The sequence below is a fragment of the Cherax quadricarinatus genome, chromosome 26 (genome assembly GCF_038502225.1).
Source record: "Cherax quadricarinatus isolate ZL_2023a chromosome 26, ASM3850222v1, whole genome shotgun sequence".
NCBI lineage: Eukaryota > Metazoa > Arthropoda > Malacostraca > Decapoda > Parastacidae > Cherax > Cherax quadricarinatus.
Window position 1 is genome coordinate 15,322,459 of NC_091317.1, and position 19,703 is coordinate 15,342,161.

The window sequence follows — 19,703 nt, forward strand, 5'->3', positions numbered from 1 at the left end:
ATGGGCAACCAAGCCGTTTGTTTGTGATCTGTTTTGTTTTTATAGGACAATGTTTGTTGTATAGTCTAAGTAATTTGTTAAGAAAAATGTCTGTCCAGTCATCAATACCATTGGCCTTGGAGAATTCTGTAGGCCAGTCAACAGTCTCTAGATCAGCTGTGAATTTCCTTACTGAGGCCTCGTCATGGAGTCTAAATGAGACTTTGTTGTATTCAAGTGGTGGTTTACTAATGTTTGTCAGGAGGAAGGTAGGGTAGTGGTCTGTAGTGCTATCTGTGATTATCCCTGATTTAAGGGGGGCTAGTATATTGGTCCATATGTGGTCTATTATGGTTGCACTTGTCTCAGTGAGCCTGGTTGGTTTAGTTATTGTTGGTATGAGAAGTGTGTTGTTCATATTGTTGATGAAGTCAGTTACAGGCTGATCATCTAGTAAGCCAAGGTTGATGTTGAAGTCTCCAGCTAAGAGAAGGTGGTGCTTATTCATTTGTCTGTTTGTTATTAGTGACTTTAATTTCTCACTGAAATTTGGGATGTTTGTGTGAGGTATCCGGTAAATGGCACCGATTGTTATAGGCGTCTTAAGGATTTTTACAGTAAAATTAGCAATAATGTATTCCCCGTATTCATCACTAAAGCAAGTGGTGCTAAGACAAGATAATTGGTTAGAGTAATAGATTGCAATACCACTCCCAACTTGGTTTGGTCTGCAGTTGTGAATTGCTGTGTATCCTGGTAGAGGGTAGATATCTATTGTGTCCTGCTTAAGCCAGGTCTCAGTAAGAATAATGCAGGAGAAGGGTGTCTTTAGTGATTCAAGGAGTGCTAAGAGGTCATCATAGTGTTTGCTTAAGGACCTGATGTTGTAGTTAAGTACTGATAGACTTTTAGCATTGTTTAGGATAGTGCTGGCTTGTGATGCTGTGTTATAAAGGCAGTTACTTTCCAATAGGTTTTGATTGGGTGTCAGATTATGGAGGTTTAGATCAGAGTCAACGTGATCAATCATCTTCTAGGTTTAAATTATGGTTATTTATATCCTGAGTTGTGTGTTGAGTTCTAGTACTGATATCTGTAGTGGTAGGAAGTTTGGACAAGTATATAGCTAGAGTATTTTGGTCATGTAGAGTATAGTCACTACTACACATAATGAAGTTGATGTTGTCTATGTGTTGTGCTGGAATGAACTAAAGTACAACTAGGTATAAACTAATAATATAAAAATACAAATTAAAAATAGAACAATACTCTCACTTGTAATTGCACTAAGGTCTAATAATGACTTTTGTGGAGTCTATGTTTTGAGCTAGAATGAGCTATAGTACAATAGGTTTAATCTAATAATAAAAAAATACAAATTAAAAATAGCACTAGTCTCTCACTAGTAATTGCACTATGGTCTAATATAGTGAATTTGGTATTGTCTATGTATTGAGTTAGAATGAGCTATGGTACAACTGAGGGAATCATAGGCCTGTCCCGTGTGGAAAAAAATAATAATTGAACTTTTCATGTCAGAGGAAAGAAAGTCTCCCTGATAACATTGAGTATACATAGTGTATAGTGTATACTACAGTGGCTCCCTAGTATATTGATGATAAAGGCTAAAGTGTCATTTGAAAACAGGTGAATTTGTAAATGAAGTGATAAGCCTATAGAGGCAGGTGCCAGAAGTCGCCAGAACTTACCACAGGTCAGCTGTTTTTTTAATAATCTTCCTGGCTTGCCAGTGTACTCGCATATAATCTAGTGATACCAGTGATTAGCAGAATACAGTGTTGTAGTAGCAACTAACCAGTATTATAATGGTACTTAGTGGAGTGGAGTGACTTTCATTAGTTTCTTTTTCTTGAAATACGAGACGTTACTGTGAATTTCATATAACCTGTAGTTACCAGCAGTCGCAATATACACAACGAGAAGCAATTATTACTACAGAAAAAGCGTCCTTCCTCCAAAATTTGCACCAGTCAACTATAGTGATAATATAGCATTTATTGTGGTGGAGACGGAAAAAAGAAAAAAAAAAAAAAAAAAAAAGAGAAAAGCCAGATACAGCGATTGATAAACAAGGAGGTGACCGTTCGTCATTGTAGGAGCTGCCAGATATCACCGGCTCTTCAACACGCAAGTTATACTTTTGTATCAGTCAAATCACATATTACTCGGGTAGATAATTTCCAGTAGATCCTTCATGTGTTAGCTCAAATCACCGACCAGTATGTTTTAAATAAGTGACCCACTGATCAGAGCAGATCGACTGGCCCGAACCCTTGCCTGGTCCGAACCCTTGACTGGTCCGAACCCGGGACTGGTTTCAAACAGTTTCGTTGGACAATAAAGCAGACTGTAAACGGATGGGGTTGTAGGCGCCCTATAAACACAAACATTAAAAAATCAGGAACGTGACGGTAAGCTGTCCAATATACAAAAAGAGTTAGAAACAGAAATACAAATAGCTAGAGCTTCATTTAAGGTTATTAATAGAATTTTCAAGAGGTTGCTAGTAGAATTGCAGTAAATCAACCATTCAAATCATTATGAAGCCCTGTGTAGTCTGTGGTCAGTCAAACAAACGGGCTTCCACATGGATAAATTGTCATTTTTGTGGAAATTGGTGTCACGCCCCTTGTGCAGATATCCCAGAACTAGCTACAAGCAGTATTAAAACAGAGAAGTGTTTTTGGGTATGCTCAAATGAGGAAAATCTGTGGACTAAAATCACAAGGGTATTAAAAGAGGACAACATCAAAGCTGCTTTCATAGAAAACCTGGAAGCTTTCTACAACAGATGGGAACATAAAATGTCTGGGCTGAATGGTACTGCCCTTGATACTGGCCATGTAGTCATAAACTGTAAGGCTGGAGGTGATGTCCTGGTAGTCAGTAAATGTGGGGCTGATAGTGCTGTCCTGGGAGACAGTAATGGTGAAGCTGGAGGTGCTGTCCTGGGAGACAGTAATGGTGAAGCTGGAGGTGCTGTCCTGGGAGACAGTAATGGTGAAGCTGGAGGTGCTGTCCTGGGAGACAGAAATGGTGAAGCTGGAGATACTGTCCTGGGAGACAGAAATGGTGAAGCTGGAGGTGCTGTCCTGGGAGACAGAAATGGTGAAGCTGGAGATACTGTCCTGGGAGACAGTAATGGTGAAGCTGGAGGTGCTGTCCTGGGAGACAGAAATGGTGAAGCTGGAGATACTGTCCTGGGAGACAGAAATGGTGAAGCTGGAGATATTGTCCAGGTAGTCGGGAATTATACGCAGGAAGGAATACATATAAATGATCTCATAGGGGACAGGAGCCATAGTAGGGAAACAAGTGTAGTCAAAGATAAGATAAAACCAATATTGCAAACTAGAAATACCGCAGGAAATAGCAAACAAGAGGACTCCAATAGCAATAGTGAGGATAAATTACCAAAAACAACTGGTGGGAGCTCCATTGTTGGTGCTAGGGAGGATAGAAGTAAGACAGGGAAACATGCACCAACAGGGAATACAGTCACAGAAACCCAAGGCAAGCGGAAACCAAGCCTGTGCACATACTATGCACTTGGTATCTGCTGGCATGGGAAATCTGGAAAAACAGATGGGACATGCAACTATGACCACCCTAGAAAATGCCATGCCCATATGAAAACAGGAAAATGCAAACTCCCTTCCTGTAAGCTTTTTCACCCTGAAATGTGTACCTCTTCAGTACAGGAAAGACTGTGCTATAACTTAAATTGCCAGGCATACCATCTAAAGGGGACAAAAAGATACAAAACATCCAGGCCATGGGAAAACCTGGGTAGCCACAGCCACTCAAGAGGGAGAGGTTTTTTAGTGCCAGGAAGGAAAAAAAACTGGCAGGAAATGGCAGAAATCGTACACCAAATCCAGTCATTCCTGGAGTGGAACCACAGTCGATGGCCTCCACTCCAAACCAACAGATACAGATACTAATGCCGGAAAAAAAATCCCCCCCCAGTACCAACAATACCACCAGTCCGATAACATTCTTCTTTGCAAATATACAGGGTCTAAAGCCAGCTACAAACAACAAAATACCTTTCATCCGTGGACTGCTTGCAGAGGCAAAGGCAATGTTCGCGGCTTTCACTGAGACCCACATAAAGGATCACTTGGACAACGAAGTATGGATCCCAGGTTACAACCTATACAGATGTGACAGAGTGAACAGGCAAAAGGGGGGGGTTGGCCTGTACATTGCAGAGTCACTTGTTTGCACAGAACTGCTTAATGCCTCAAATGACGTAGTGGAAGTTTTAGCAGTAAAGGTCGAGAACCAAAACCTAGTCATTGTGGTAGTCTACAAGCCTCCGGATGCAACATCCCAGCAATTCCAGGAACAGCTGTTAAAAATTGACCACTGTCTGGAAAATCTTCCAGCTCCTGCACCCAACATCTTGCTCCTGGGGGATTTCAACTTAAGGCACCTAAAATGGAGGAATATAGCAAATAATATTGTTGCAGTAATAACACCAGGAGGCAGCTCTGATGAAAACTCACACTCACACGAGCTTTTAAATCTCTGCACAAAATTCAATTTAAACCAGCAAATAATAGAGCCTACAAGACTGGAGAATACACTAGACCTCATCTTCACTAACAATGATGATCTGATAAGAAATGTCACCATATCAAAAACAATATACTCAGATCACAACATAATTGAGGTTCAGACATGTATGCATGGAGCCCCAGACCGACAAAATGAGACTAGTCACGAGGGAGCATTCACCAAATTCAACTTCAATAACAAAAACATAAAGTGGGACCAAGTAAACCAAGTCCTAACCGATATAAGCTGGGAAGATATACTAAGCAACACAGACCCAAACTTATGCCTAGAACAGATTAACTCGGTGGCACTCGATGTATGCACAAGGCTTATTCCTCTAAGAAAAAGGAGGAGTAGATGTAAAATAGAAAGAGACAGGCGCTCCCTTTACAGGCGACGGAAAAGAATAACAGAGCGGCTAAAAGAGGTCAATATATCTGAAATGCGCAGGGAGACACTGGTCAGAGAAATAGCAAGCATCGAACTTAAGCTAAAAGAATCCTTTAGGAGTCAGGAATCGCGGGAAGAACTAAAAGCCATAAATGAAATCGAAAGAAACCCAAAGTATTTCTTCTCCTATGCCAAATCAAAATCGAGAACAACGTCCAGTATTGGGCCCCTACTTAAACAAGATGGGTCCTACACAGATGACAGCAAGGAAATGAGTGAGCTACTCAAGTCCCAATATGACTCAGTTTTTAGCAAGCCGCTAACCAGACTGAGAGTCGAAGACCAAAATGAATTTTTTATGAGAGAGCCACAAAATTTGACTAACACAAGCCTATCCGATGTTATCCTGACGCCAAATGACTTCGAACAGGCGATAAATGACATGCCCATGCACTCTGCCCCAGGGCCAGACTCATGGAACTCTGTGTTCATCAAGAACTGCAAGAAGCCCCTATCACGAGCCTTTTCCATCCTATGGAGAGGGAGCATGGACACGGGGGTCGTCCCTCAGTTACTAAAAACAACAGACATAGCCCCACTCCACAAAGGGGGCAGTAAAGCAACAGCAAAGAACTACAGACCAATAGCACTAACATCCCATATCATAAAAATCTTTGAAAGGGTCCTAAGAAGCAAGATCACCACCCATCTAGAAACCCATCAGTTACACAACCCAGGGCAACATGGGTTTAGAACAGGTCGCTCCTGTCTGTCTCAACTACTGGATCACTACGACAAGGTCCTAAATGCACTAGAAGACAAAAAGAATGCAGATGTAATATATACAGACTTTGCAAAAGCCTTCGACAAGTGTGACCATGGCGTAATAGCGCACAAAATGCGCGCTAAAGGAATAACAGGAAAAGTCGGTCGATGGATCTATAATTTCCTCACTAACAGAACACAGAGAGTAGTCGTCAACAGAGTAAAGTCCGAGGCAGCTACGGTGAAAAGCTCTGTCCCACAAGGCACAGTACTAGCTCCCATCTTGTTCCTCATCCTCATATCCGACATAGACAAGGATGTCAGCCACAGCACCGTGTCTTCCTTTGCAGATGACACCCGAATCTGCATGACAGTGTCTTCCATTGCAGACACTGAAAGGCTCCAGGCGGACATCAACCAAATCTTTCAGTGGGCTGCAGAAAACAATATGAAGTTCAACGATGAGAAATTTCAATTACTCAGATATGGTAAACATGAGGAAATTAAATCTTCATCAGAGTACAAAACAAATTCTGGCCACAAAATAGAGCGAAACACCAACGTCAAAGACCTAGGAGTGTTTATGTCGGAGGATCTCACCTTCAAGGACCATAACATTGTATCAATCGCATCTGCTAGAAAAATGACAGGATGGATAATGAGAACCTTCAAAACTAGGGAGGCCAAGCCCATGATGACACTCTTCAGGTCACTTGTTCTATCTAGGCTGGAATATTGCTGCACTCTAACAGCACCTTTCAAGGCAGGTGAAATTGCCGACCTAGAAAATGTACAGAGAACTTTCACGGCGCGCATAACGGAGATAAAACACCTCAATTACTGGGAGCGCTTGAGGTTTCTAAACCTGTATTCCCTGGAACGCAGGAGGGAGAGATACATGATTATATACACCTGGAAAATCCTAGAGGGACTAGTACCAAACTTGCACACGAAAATCACTCACTACGAAAGCAAAAGACTTGGCAGACGATGCACCATCCCCCCAATGAAAAGCAGGGGTGTCACTAGCACGTTAAGAGACCATACAATAAGTGTCAGGGGTCAGCGTGCCTCGTTGTGCTCCCGGTTTTTCTGGTGTTTTCACGGTCGCTCTTACGTGCTAGAACTTTAATTTGTGTCATCAATCCTATACGATACATCCCTCTAGCGCCTGGAACCAATCTTGGGCGGAAAACATTATATACTGAGTAAAAAAAGGAGAATTAGTGTGCACTTCCTAGCAGAGTTTACTGCCAGAGGGGAATCATAGGCCTGTCCCGTGTGGAAAAATAATAATATTGAACTTTGTGTCAGAGGAAAGAAAGTCTCCCTGAAAGCATTGAGTATACATAGTGTATAGTGTATACTACAGTGGCTCCCTAGTATATTGATGATAAAGGCTAAAGTGTCATTTGAAAACAGGTGAATTTGTAAATGAAGTGATAAGCCTATAGAGGCAGGTGCCAGAAGTCGCCAGAAACTTACCACAGGTCAGCTGTTTTTAATAATCTTCCTGGCCTGCTAGTGTACTCGCATATAATCTAGTGATACCAGTGAATAGCAGAATACAGTGTTGTAGTAGCAACTAACCAGTATTATAATGGTACTTAGTGGAGTGGAGTGACTTTCATTAGTTTCTTTTTCTTGAAATACCAGACGTTACTGTGAATTTCATATAACCTGTAGTTACCAGCGGTCGCAATATACACAACGAGAAGCAATTATTACTACAGAAAAAGCGCCCTTCCTCCAAAATTTGCACCAGTCAACTATAGTGATAATATAGCATTTATTGTGGTGGAGACGGAAAAAAAAAAAAAATAGAGAAGCTAGATACAGCGATTGATAAACAAAGGTGGAGGCTCGACCGTTCGTCATTGTAGGAGTGCCAGCAGTCACCGGCTCTTCAACACGCAAGTTATACTTTTGTATCAATCAAATCACATATTACTCGGGTAGATAATTTCCAGTAGATCCTTCATGTGTTAGCTCAAATCACCGACCAGTATGGTTTAAATAAGTGACCCACTGATCAGATCAGATAGACTGGTCCGAACCCTTGACTGGTCCGAACCCTTGACTGGTCCGAACCCTTGACTGGTCCGAACCCTGGACTGGTTTCAAACGGTTTCGTTGTGCACCACCTAGCAGGTTATTAATAGAATATTCAAGAGGTTGCTAGTAGAATTGCAGTAAATCAACCATTCAAATCATTATGAAGCTGTGTGTAGTCTGTGGTCAGTCAAACAAACGGGCTTCCACATGCATAAATTGTCATTTCTGTGGAAATTGGTGTCACGCCCCTTGTGCAGATATCCAAGAACTAGCTACAAGCAGTATTAAAACAGGGAAGTGTTTTTGGGTATGCCCAAATGAGATAAATCTGTGGACTAAAATCACAAGGGTATTAAAAGAGGTCAACATCAAAGCTGCTTTCATAGAAAACCTGGAAGCTTTCTACAACAGATGGGAACATAAAAAGTCCGGGCTGAATGGTACTGCCCTTGATACTGGCCATGTAGTCAGAAACTGTAAGGCTGGAGATGATGTCCTGGTAGTCAGTAAATGGGGGGCTGATAGTGCTGTCCTGGGAGACAGTAATGGGGAAGCTGGAGGTGCTGTCCTGGGAGACAGTAATGGTGAAGCTGGAGGTGCTGTCCTGGGAGACAGTAATGGTGAAGCTGGAGATGCTGTCCTGGGAGACAGTAATGGGGAAGCTGGAGATGCTGTCCTGGGAGACAGTAATGGTGAAGCTGGAGATTTTGTCCAGGTAGTCGGGAATTATACGCAGGAAGGAATACATATGAATGACCTCATAGGGGACAGGAGCCATAGTAGGGAAACAAGTGTAGTCAAAGATAAGATAAAACCAATATTGCAAACTAGAAATACCGCAGGAAATAGCAAACAAGAGGACTCCACTAGCAATAGTGAGGATATATTACCAAAAACAAATGGTGGGAGCTCCATTGTTGGTGCTAGGGAGGATAGAAGTAAGACAGGGAAACATGCACCAACAGGGAATACAGTCACAGAAACCCAAGGCAAACGGAAACCAAGCCTGTGCACATACTATGCACTCGGTATCTGCTGGCATGGGAAATCTGGAAAAACAGATGGGACGTGCAACTATGACCACCCTAGGAAATGCCATGCCCATATGACAACAGGAAAATGCAAACTCCCTTCCTGTAAGCTTTTTCACCCTGAACTGTGTACCTCTTCAGTACAGGAAAGACTGTGCTATAACTTAAATTGCCAGGCATACCATCTAAAGGGGACAAAAAGATACAAAACATCCAGGCCATGGGAAAACCTGGGTAGCCACAGCCACTCAAGAGGGAGAGGTTTTTTAGTGCCAGGAAGGAAAAAAAACTGGCAGGAAATGGCAGAAATCGTACACCAAATCCAGTCATTCCTGGAGTGGAACCACAGTCGATGGCCTCCACTCCAAACCAACAGATACAGATACTAATGCCGGAAAAAAAATCCCCCCCCAGTACCAACAATACCACCAGTCCGATAACATTCTTCTTTGCAAATATACAGGGTCTAAAGCCAGCAACAAACAACAAAATACCTTTCATCCGTGGACTGCTTGCAGAGGCAAAGGCAATGTTCGCGGCTTTCACTGAGACCCACATAAAGGATCACTTGGACAACGAAATATGGATCCCAGGTTACAACCTATACAGATGTGACAGAGTGAACAGGCAAAAGGGGGGGGGGTTGGCCTGTACATTGCAGAGTCACTTGTTTGCACAGAACTGCTAAATGCCTCAAATGATGTAGTGGAAGTTTTAGCAGTAAAGGTCGAGAACCAAAACCTAGTCATTGTGATAGTCTACAAGCCTCCGGATGCAACATCCCAGCAATTCCAGGAACAGCTGTTAAAAATTGACCACTGTCTGGAAAACCTTCCAGCTCCTGCACCCAACATCTTGCTCCTGGGGGATTTCAACTTAAGGCACCTAAAATGGAGGAATATAGCAAATAATATTGTTGCAGTAATAACACCAGGAGGCAGCTCTGATGAAAACTCACACTCACGCGAGCTTTTAAATCTCTGCACAAAATTCAATTTAAACCAGCAAATAATAGAGCCTACTAGACTGGAGAATACACTAGACCTCATCTTCACTAACAATGATGATCTGATAAGAAATATCACCATATCAAAAACAATATACTCAGATCACAACATAATTGAGGTTCAGTCATGTATGCGCGGAGCCCCAGACCGACATAAGGAGATTAGTCACGAGGGAGCATTCACCAAATTCAACTTCAATAACAAAAACATAAAGTGGGACCAAGTAAACCAAGTCCTAACCGATATAAGCTGGGAAGATATACTAAGCAACACAGACCCCAACTTATGCCTAGAACAGATTAACTCGGTAGCACTCGATGTATGCACAAGGCTTATTCCTCTAAGAAAAAGGAGGAGTAGATGTAAAACAGAAAGAGACAGGCGCTCCCTTTACAGGCGACGGAAAAGAATAACAGAGCGGCTAAAAGAGGTCAATATATCTGAAATGCGTAGGGAGACACTGGTCAGAGAAATAGCAAGCATCGAACTTAAGCTAAAAGAATCCTTTAGGAGTCAGGAATCGCGGGAAGAACTAAAAGCCATAAATGAAATCGAAAGAAACCCAAAGTATTTCTTCTCCTATGCCAAATCAAAATCGAGAACAACGTCCAGTATTGGGCCCCTACTTAAACAAGATGGGTCCTACACAGATGACAACAAGGAAATGAGTGAGCTACTCAAGTCCCAATATGACTCAGTTTTTAGCAAGCCGCTAACCAGACTGAGAGTCGAAGATCAAAATGAATTTTTTATGAGAGAGCCACAAAATTTGATTAACACAAGCCTATCCGATGTTATCCTGACGCCAAATGACTTCGAACAGGCGATAAATGACATGCCCATGCACTCTGCCCCAGGGCCAGACTCATGGAACTCTGTGTTCATCAAGAACTGCAAGAAGCCCCTATCACGAGCCTTTTCCATCCTATGGAGAGGGAGCATGGACACGGGGGTCGTCCCACAGTTACTAAAAACAACAGACATAGCCCCACTCCACAAAGGGGGCAGTAAAGCAACAGCAAAGAACTACAGACCAATAGCACTAACATCCCATATCATAAAAATCTTTGAAAGGGTCCTAAGAAGCAAGATCACCACGCATCTAGAAACCCATCAGTTACACAACCCAGGGCAACATGGGTTTAGAACAGGTCGCTCCTGTCTGTCTCAACTATTGGACCACTACGACAAGGTCCTAAATGCACTAGAAGACAAAAAGAATGCAGATGTAATATATACAGACTTTGCAAAAGCCTTCGACAAGTGTGACCATGGCGTAATAGCGCACAAAATGCGTGCTAAAGGAATAACAGGAAAAGTCGGTCGATGGATCTATAATTTCCTCACTAACAGAACACAGAGAGTAGTCGTCAACAGAGTAAAGTCCGAGGCAGCTACGGTGAAAAGCTCTGTTCCACAAGGCACAGTACTCGCTCCCATCTTGTTCCTCATCCTTATATCCGACATAGACAAGGATGTCAGCCACAGCACCGTGTCTTCCTTTGCAGATGACACCCGAATCTGCATGACAGTGTCTTCCATTGCAGACACTGCAAAGCTCCAGGCAGACATCAACCAAATCTTTCAGTGGGCTGCAGAAAACAATATGAAGTTCAACGATGAGAAATTTCAATTACTCAGATATGGTAAACATGAGGAAATTAAATCTTCATCAGAGTACAAAACAAATTCTGGCCACAAAATAGAGCGAAACACCAACGTCAAAGACCTGGGAGTGATCATGTCGGAGGATCTCACCTTCAAGGACCATAACATTGTATCAATCGCATCTGCTAGAAAAATGACAGGATGGATAATGAGAACCTTCAAAACTAGGGAGGCCAAGCCCATGATGACACTCTTCAGGTCACTTGTTCTATCTAGGCTGGAATATTGCTGCACACTAACAGCACCTTTCAAGGCAGGTGAAATTGCCGACCTAGAAAATGTACAGAGAACTTTCACGGCGCGCATAACGGAGATAAAACACCTCAATTATTGGGAGCGCTTGAGGTTCCTAAACCTGTATTCCCTGGAACGCAGGAGGGAGAGATACATGATTATATACACCTGGAAAATCCTAGAGGGACTAGTACCGAACTTGCACACGAAAATCACCCACTACGAAAGCAAAAGACTTGGCAGACGATGCACCATCCCCCCAATGAAAAGCAGGGGTGTCACTAGCACGTTAAGAGACCATACAATAAGTGTCAGGGGCCCGAGACTGTTCAACTGCCTCCCAGCACACATAAGGGGGATTACCAACAGACCCCTGGCAGTCTTCAAGCTGGCACTGGACAAGCACCTAAAGTCAGTTCCGGATCAGCCGGGCTGTGGCTCGTATGTTGGTTTGCGTGCAGCCAGCAGCAACAGCCTGGTTGATCAGGCTCTGATCCACCAGGAGGCCTGGTCTCAGACCGGGCCGCGGGGGCGTTGACCCCCGGAACTCTCTCCAGGTAAACTCCAGGTAGGCTGTTTCCTAACTGCGATTTTTCCATCCCTCACAAAGCACTGGTTGATTTGGTTGATGTCCGCCTGGAGCCTAGCAGTGTCTGCAATGGAAGCCACTTCATGCACATCTGCAAAGGAAGACACGGTGTGCTGTGGCTGACATCCTTGTCTATGTCAGATATGAAGATGAGAAACAAGATGGGAGCGAGTACTGTGCCTTGTGGAACAGAGCTTTTCACCGTAGCCGCCTCAGACTTTACTCTGTTGACTATTACTCTGTTTGTAGATGAATGGTTCAGAGAACCGACACTATTACTCTGTGTTCTGTTTGAGAAGAAATTATAGATCCATCTACCAACGTTTCCTGTTATTCCTTTAGCACGCATTTTTGTGCGCTATTACATCATGGTCACACTTGTCGAAGGCTTTTGCAAAGTCTGTATATATTACATCTGCATTGTTTTTGTCTTCTAGTGCATTTAGGACCTTGTCGTAGTGATCCAAGAGCTGAGACAGACAGGAGCGACCTGTTCTAAACCCATGTTGCCCTGGGTTGTATAATCGATGGGTATCTAGATGGGTGGCGATCTTGCTTCTTAGGACCCTTTCAAAGATTTTTATGATATGGGATGTTAGTGCTATCGGTCTGCAGTTCTTTGCTATTGCTCTACTGCCCCCTTTGTGGAGTGGGGCTATGTCTGTTGTTTTAAGTAACTGTGGGACGACCCCCGTGTCCATGCTCCCTCTCCATAGGATGGTAAAAGCTCGTGATAGGGGCTTCTTGCAGTTCTTGATGAACACGGAGTTCCATGAGTCTGGCCCTGGGGCAGAGTGCATGGGCATGTCATTTATCGCCTGTTCGAAGTCATTTGGCGTCAGGATAATATCAGATAGGCTTGTGTTAACCAAATTCTGTGGCTCTCTCATAAAAAATTCATTTTGATCTTCGACTCTCAGTCTGATTAGCGGCTTGCTAAAAACTGAGTCATATTGGGACTTGAGTAGCTCACTCATTTCTTTGCTGTCATCTGTGTAGGACCCATCTTGTTTAAGTAGGGCCCAATACTGGATGTTGTTCTCGACTTTGATTTGGCATAAGAGAAGAAATACTTTGGGTTTCTTTCGATTTCATTTATGGCTTTTAGTTTTTCCCGCGATTCCTGACTCCTTTAATTATAAGATTCCTTTAGCTTAAGTTCGATGTTTGCTATTTCTCTGACCAGTGGCTCCCTACGCATTTCAGATATATTGGCCTCTTTTAGCCGCTCTGTTATTCTTTTCCGTCGCCTGTAAAGGGAGCGCCTGTCTCTTTCTATTTTACATCTACTCCTCCTTTTTCTTAAGGAATAAGCCTTGAGCATACATCGAGTGCCACAGAGTTGATCTGTTCTAGGCGTAAGTTGGGGTCTGTGTTGCTTAGTCTATCTTCCCAGCTTATATCGTTTAGGGCTTGATTTACTTGGTCCCACTTTATGTTCTTGTTATTGAAGTTGAATTTGGTGAAGGCTCCCTCGTGACTAATCTCATTTTGTCGGCCTGGGGCTCCGCGCATACATGTCTGAACCTCGATTATGTTGTGATCTGAGTATATTGTTTTTGATATGGTGACATTTCGTATCTGGGAATATGATAATGGTATACAATACCGACAAGTTGATAAGCAAGACACAGAAGCAACAGTTAGGTGTCTTTGTTCAGAAACGTTTAGCCTATACAGTAGGCTTCTTCAGTCGAGTACAGAGGTGACATGAGAAACAGTAGAGATGTAAAGACGATGTTATCAGTCCATTACCCTCGAAGACCTAGTTTTGAGGTGATCAGTCCCTCAGCATAGAGAAGAGTTATGTTCCATAGTCTGGAACAATGCTGAAGCAACAGAATGGAGACTAAATTCTGTCAAGTTGAGGCGGAGAAAATCTTCAAGCCTAGAAGAGGTGGGGCCTGCTAGGAGAAGTAAGAAGGTAAACATTAAGAAGCAAAGTAGCAAACCTACTGGGTAGGTCCCTCTCAAATCTATCGTTTGTCACTTGTAACTTGTGGTCAGGAAATAAAAGTTGTCGAAGATGTCCTCTGAACCAAGATACTACGGTGGCCCGTGGCCTGGTGGCAAAAGTTCAAGCTTCCCACGGTGAGGGTCTGGGTTCGATTCTTTGCAAAGGTTGGAAACATTGGGCATGTTTCCTTACACCGGTTGTTCATGTTCCCCTATCTGGAGTTTACCTGGAGAGAGTTCCGGGGCCAGGTCTGTGACCAGGCCTCATGGTGAATCAGGGCCTGATCAACCAGGCTGTTACTGCTGGCTGCACGCAATCCATCGTACGAACCACAGCCCGGTTGGCCAGGTACCGACTTTAGGTGCCTGTCCAGTGCCTGCTTGAAGACAGCCAGGGGTCTATCGGTAATCCCTCTTATGTATGCTGGGAGGCAGTTGAACAGTCTTGGGTCCCTGACACTTATTGTGTTGTCTCTTAACGTGCTAGTGGCATGGTCTTGGATGCACTGGGAGAAAAACAGAATGCAGATGTAATATACACAGACTTTGCAAAAGCGTTTGACAAGTGGGATCATGGCGTAATAGTGCACAAAATACGTGCTAAAGGAATAACTGGCAAAGTGGAGAGATGGATCTTCAACTTCCTAACCAATCGAACACAAAGAGTAGTGGCCAACAGAGTTAAATCGGAAGCTGCCATAGTGAAAAGCTCTATTGCACAAGGCACAGTTCTCGCCCGCATCCTGTTCCTCATCCTCAAATCAGACATAGACAGAAATGTAATCCACAGCACCGGGTCATCCTTTGCAGACGATACTAGGATCTGCATAAGACTCATTTGTTGAGGACACTGTTAACCTCCAAGATGTAAACCAAATTTTCCAGTGGGCAACGGGAAAAAATATAATGTTCAATGAGGGCAAATTCCAACTACTCTGTTATGGAAAACTGGAGGAGATAATAACTAGAACAGAGTATACTACAAACTCTGGCCATACAATAGAGCGGAAAAATAATGTAAAGGACCTGGGAGTGGTAATGTCTCACTTTCAAGGATCACAACAATGCCACAATCACAAGTGCAAAGAAAATGATAGGATGGATAATGAGAACAAAAGTTAGAGATAAGATAGGTCCCCTTAAAAATAACTATGGGCACCTTACTGACAAAGAGAATGAAATGTGCTCGATTTTAAATAATTATTTTCTCTCAGTTTTTACACAGGAAGACACTAACAATATTCCAGTAATTAATTTTTATAGTGGGCTAGAAGAAGATGAATTATGTAACATCACAGTCACTAGTGAAATGGTTGTGAAGCAGATAGACAGACTGAAGCAAAATAAGTCGCCGGGTCCTGATGAGGTTTTTTCAAGGGTTCTTAAGGAATGCAAAATGGAACTCTGTGAACCATTAACTAATATTTTTAATTTATCTCTTCAAACAGGTGTAGTGTCTGATATGTGGAAGATGGCTAATGTAATTCCTATTTTTAAAACAGGGGACAAGTCGTTACCGTCAAATTGGTCTTGTCTAACTAATTTATTAACTTTCTTCAGTAAAGCTTTTGAGGCTGTTGACCACGATAAAGAATTTGATATTATTTACTTAGTAAGGCTTTTGATAGAGTTCCGAACCATAGACTGTTAATGAAAGTGGCAGCTCATGGCATTGGGGGAAAAGTGCTCTCGTGGATCGAGTCATGGCTCACAGACAGGAAGCAGAGTGTCCATAAATGGGGTTAAATCCGAGTGGGGATCTGTAACAAGTGGCGTTCCACAGGGATCAGTCTTGGGCCCGTTGTTGTTTATAATATATATCAATGATCTTGATGAGGGAATTACTAGTGATATGAGCAAATTCGCCGATGACACAAAGATAGGTAGGATAATTGATTCAAACGTAGATGTTATGGAACTTCAGGAGGATTTAAACAAACTCTATTCTTGGTCAGAAAAGTGGCAGATGCAGTTCAATGTAGAAAAATGCAAGGTTCTGAAGCTTGGGAGTGCCCATAACCCTAGTACTTATAAGTTAAATGATGTAGAACTTAGCCATACAGATTGCGAAAAGGACTTGGGGGTTATGGTGAGCAGCAACCTTAAACCAAGACAGCAATGCCTAAGCGTACGTAATAAGGCAAATAGATTACTGGGATTTATATCAAGAAGTGTAAGCAACAGAAAATCCAGAGGTCATACTGCAGCTTTATACATCATTAGTAAGGCCTCACCTAGATTATGCAGCTCAGTTCTGGTCTCCATATTACAGAATGGACATAAATTCGTTAGAAAACATTCAGCGTAGGATGACTAAATTAATACATAGCATTAGAAATCTTCCTTATGAAGAAAGATTGAAGACTCTTAAGTTACATTCACTTGTTAGACGAAGAATGAGGGGAGACCTGATCGAAGTGTATAAGTGAAAGATAGGTATTAATAAAGGGGATATTAATAAGGTCTTGAGGATGATTCTCCAAGAGAGAACCCGCAGTAATGGATTTAAATTAGATAAGTTTAGATTTAGAAAGGACATAGGAAAGTATTGGTTTGGAAATAGGGTAGTTGATGAGTGGAACAGTCTACCTAGTTGGGTTATTGAGGCTGGGACTTTGGGTAGTTTCAAATTTAGGTTGGATAAGTACATGAGTGGGAGGGAAAAATAAACACATATGCAGTATAATGTGATCCTTTATTGACTACGTTTCGCCCACACAGTGGGCTTTTTCAAGTCACAAACAGAACTACCTGGGGTGGAAGGAACGCGAGTATTTATAGTCAGGTTCAGAATGCTGAGGTCAGGTGGAGAATGCTGCATCTGATGATGTACCGAGTGGGGTTATAGAGTCTAAAATCTTGGGTAGCTTGGAAAGGAGATTGGATAAGTTTGTTAGCAGACCTTCTACAGTGATCTTATGTGGGATAGCGATGAAGAAGTTTCTTGGCAAGTGGTTCAGCTATGTTATAGAAGCCACTATTCTGGTTGAAGTTGTCGGATATAGAAATAAGTGATGATTCCAGGATTCTTCGGTATTGAGTGTTTTCTTCTGTGGCGATAAGTCTTGAGTTTCTGTAGTTTATCAAGTGGTTGTGTGAATTACGGTGTTGTACGCAGGCATTCCTTGTGTCGTCAGACCTACTTGCGTATTGGTGTTCTGAAATACGTGTTTGGAGGTCCCTTGATGTTTCGCCCACGTATAACTTGTTGCAGTCATTACAAGGGATTATGTATACCCCTGCAGAGGGTGGAAGCTTGTCCTGTCTATCACTGGTAATGTCCTTGATGGTCGTGGTTGTGGAGGTAGATACTTGAAATGAGGTATTGGAAAAGATGTTGGAAACGTGTTTGGCAATGGAGTTGGTGGGGAGGACTATGTATCTCTTCTCGGCAGTGTCTTCTCTGGATGTGTTGAAGATGTTTAATGCCCGTCGTCTGCAGTCTCTGATGAAGTGACGAGGATAGTGGAGTTTAGAAAATACTTGTTCAATCATCGTGCATTCTTCTTCAAGAAACTCATTGCTGCAGATTCTAAGTGCACGCAGGAAGAAGCCTATAATTACACCACGTTTGGTTTTGGTGTCGTGGTGAGAGTAAAAGTGGAGAAGATCGTTTTGGTTGGTGGGTTTTCGATAGACTTTAAAACGAAGTTCGTGGTCAGCTTTGTAAAGCAGAACATCAAGGAAAGGAAGAGTGTTGTCGACTTCTTCTTCAAGTGTGAACTGGATTGAAGGCTCGACCTGGTTGAGCTTGTCTTGGAGAGCTTTAACATTGAAGCGTTTAGGAGTTATGAGGAGAATGTCGTCAACATAACGGAGCCAGGTGACAGATGAAGGAATAATGGTGGAGAAACGTTCGGCTTCTAGATGTTCCATGTATAGGTTCGCCAGGACCGCACTGAGTGGCGAACCCATGGGTAGTCCAAAAGTCTGCTGAAAGAGGTGATTTTCGAAAGAGAAACACGTAAAGCCAACACATAGTTCAACAAGTTAGTTAGTTTAGTTTAATATGTTTATTATGCACCCCATACCCATCCTGTGGGCGGTAGTCAAAAGATTACAGAGGTACATAATTGGTCCAGGGATTGGACTCCAAAGTTTTGATAGCTGAGCAAGTTACAGAGGCAATGAACTCACAATTTACAAAGGTAATGAACTCACAATTTACAAAGGTAATGAACTCACAATTTACAAAGGTAATGAACTCACAATTTACAAAGATAATGAACTCCAGGTAAGTCTGGTCACAATCATGACAAGTTACAAAGGTATTTACAGATTACAGAGGTACGTAATGGGTCCAGGGACTGGGCCCCCAAAGTTTTGATAGCCGAACTAGGTGATAAATTAGACACATGTGCAACTCTTGGGTATCTTTATTGAGGAAACGTTTCGCCACACAGTGGCTTTATCAGTCCATACATAGGAGAAACTTGAAGAACAGGAGGAGAATGAGGTAATCAGTCCCTCAACCTTGAGTCGATGTGTTCAGTCCATCAATCTTGAGTAGAATACTGAACACATCGACTCAAGGTTGAGGGACTGATTACCTCATTCTCCTCCTGTTCTTCAAGTTTCTCCTATGTATGGACTGATGAAGCCACTGTGTGGCGAAACGTTTCCTCAATAAAGATACCCAAGAGTTGCACATGTGTCTAATTTATCAACATGTCGGTTCTCTGAACCATTCATCTACAAGCCGAACTAGGTACAAAGGTAATGAGCTCACAAGTTACAAAGGTAATGAATTCTGTAGAATGGTTACTTACGTTTATACTTTGGCTACAATCATGAACAAATTATAGAGTAATGAGCAATTCACACTTCCACACCCGGTCACAACTGTAATGAGTTATTGGTGCAAATATTGATTGTTGAGTCACACACACCACACACACACACACACACACACACACACACACACACACACACACACACACACACACACACACACACACACACACACACACACACACTTTAGTTTAATATCTTTATGCACCCCATACCCATCCTGTGGGCGGTAGTCAAAAGATTACAAAGGGACCCCAAAGTTATGATAGCTGAACTAGTCACAAAGGTAATGAACTCCAGGTAGAACAAGGTCGATGAAATCCCTGGCTGGAATGGGAAGATCAAGTGAATCGTCAATTTTCCTGCGCAAGAGATCGATGGCTTGTGTAGTAGGTACTTTGGTGAATAGGGAAGTCACGTCAAGGCTGGAAAGTTTCTTGTTCCTGATGTTGATGTTGCGAATGCGATTGAGAAGATCACCCGAGTGTTTGAGATGTGCTGGACTGATAGTGCCCAAGAGTTTAGAGAGGTTGTTAGGTAAGACACATATGCAGTTTAGAGAGGTGTTTTGCGAGAATTCCTGAGAGCTGGTGGGGAGCACTGCCTATTCCCGAGGATATGGGCCTCAGTGGGATACCTGGCTTGTGATTTTTT

General features: G+C 42.7%; 1 protein-coding gene across 1 annotated transcript in view; it reads left to right on the forward strand.

Moving 5' to 3' along the window:
* Positions 1 to 2,387: 2,387 nt before the first annotated feature.
* Positions 2,388 to 19,703, forward strand: part of ND-42 (NADH dehydrogenase (ubiquinone) subunit ND-42) — an 86,745-nt gene continuing 69,429 nt past the window's right edge. The window contains exon 1 of the mRNA XM_070088819.1: positions 2,388 to 2,411. The gene's annotated coding sequence lies outside the window, so the exon portion shown is untranslated. The remainder of the gene's footprint in view (positions 2,412 to 19,703) is intronic.